Genomic DNA, 2,111 nt, shown 5'->3' with positions numbered 1-2,111 from the left:
TTAAAGGATCACTGACAATTGAGGCGGCTAAGGACAGGGGCTTATGTCCCGGAACAAGTTTAGAATTTTCTGGTGCTGAGCTAGAGAGAGTGTGGCAGATTAACCAGCTCCTTGTTCCTGAGCCACCAGTGCACCTGAGGTGTGTTGTGTCCAGTTTCTTTAAGGGGTGGGAGCCACACCATACAGCAAATTGCCGAGCCTTGCCTGAGACACGTGCACCCCTCACCTTCCCCTGCCTGAAGGCCCAGCTTGGTGCTCTTAAACCCTTGACATACTATCAGAGCCTGAGAGGCGCCTGTGACCCACACCCTACCCTATGAAAGGTGTCACATGCCCGGCGCTCTTAGACCCGGAAAGACCAGGTGCTCCAAGCCCAGGTCAGTGGGAAAATCTCAGTGTGCAATCACTTCTTGGAACCACTCTGGTGGTCTGGAGCTGCCCACACTGCTGCTGTGGTTTTCAGTACAAGCAAAAGATCCTGCATCCCCTGGGACCGTATCTCAATATAAGCTCTGCCATTGGCCAAAAGGGAATTTATATGTGCCCTGCAGAACCTACAGAGGAGCAGATAGAGGTTTCTCTCTGTCAGGGAGGTCAGGCTGCAGTTTACTTTCCTCTAAAACTCCAAGAACCATCAAAAGCAGTCAAGGCGAGAGAGAAAAAGTGAACAAATACAAAAACAAAAACAAAAGCCTGAAAAAACCGGTTTCCTCAGAGCCCACCCCCATGAGCGGGGAGGGAGGACTTAAATCAGGTAACATCATTGACTGAAAACCCACGTGGCAGGCCCCTCCCTCAGAAATAAAACCAGCAAAGTAAAAAATTAAAAGACTACAAGAGAACAACCACCACTATTTCATAGATACAACTTTAATTTTAATTCATTCCCAATATTCTGGTTTTTTATATAGATTTTTTAAGTAAATTTTTTATTTTCAGCTTAACAGTATTCATTATTTTTACACAACACCCAGTGCCCCATGCAATCCATTCCCTCTATAATAGCCACCACTTGGTAGCCAGACCGCCCACACCCCCGCCCCTGCAAAATCCTCAGATTGATTTTCAGAGTCCATAGTCTCTCATGGTTCACCTCCCCTTCCAATATCCTCCATCTCCCTTCTCCTCTCCATCTCCCCATGTCCTCCATGATATATGTGATGCTCCACAAAGAAGTCAAACCATAGGATGATTGACTCTCTCTGCTTGACTTGATTCATTCAGCATAATCTCTTCCAGTCCCGTCTATATTGCTACAAAAGTTGAGTATTCGTACTTTCTGATGGAGGCATAATAGTCCATAGTGTATATGGACCACATCTTCCTTATCCATTCGTCCATGGAAGGGCATCTTGGTTCTTTCCACAGTTGGGCGACCGTGGCCAATGCTGCTGTAAACATTGGGGTAGAAATGGCCCTTATTTTCACTACATCTGTATCTTTGGGGTAAATACCCAGTATCGCAATTGCAGGGTAATAGGAAAGCTCTATTTTTAATTTCGTGAGGAATCTCCATACTGTTCTCCAAAGAGGCTGCATCACCTTGCATTCCCACCAACAGTGGAAGAGGGTTCCCCTTTCTCCACATCCTTTCCAACACATGTTGTTTCCTGTCTTGCTAATTTTTGCCATTCTAACTGGTGTAAGGTGATATCTCAATGTGGTTTTCATTTGAATCTCCCTGATGGCTAGTGATGATGAACATTTTTTCATGTGTCTGATAACCATTTGTATGTCTTCATTGGAGAAGTGTCTGTTCATATCTTCTGCCCATTTTTTGATATGATTGTCTGTTTTGTGTCTGTTGAGTTTTAAGAGTTCATTATAGATCCTGGATATCAATCTTTTGTCTGTACTGTCATTTGCAAATACCTTCTCCCATTCCGTGGGTTGCCTCTTTGTTTTCTTGACTGTTTCTTTTGATTTTGATGAAGTTGAAAAAGTTCACGTTTGCTTTTGTTTCCTTTGCCTTTGGAGATATATCTTGAAAGAAGTTGCTGTGGCTGATATCGAAGAGATTACTGCTTATGTTCTCCTGTAATATTTTGATGGGTTCCTGTCTCACATTGAGGTCTTTAATCCATTTTGAGTTTATCTTTGTGTACCGTGTA

Source organism: Mustela nivalis (assembly GCF_964662115.1).
Source record: "Mustela nivalis genome assembly, contig: HAP1_SCAFFOLD_1423, whole genome shotgun sequence".
NCBI classification, from domain to species: domain Eukaryota; kingdom Metazoa; phylum Chordata; class Mammalia; order Carnivora; family Mustelidae; genus Mustela; species Mustela nivalis.
This window is presented reverse-complemented; position numbering follows the sequence as displayed.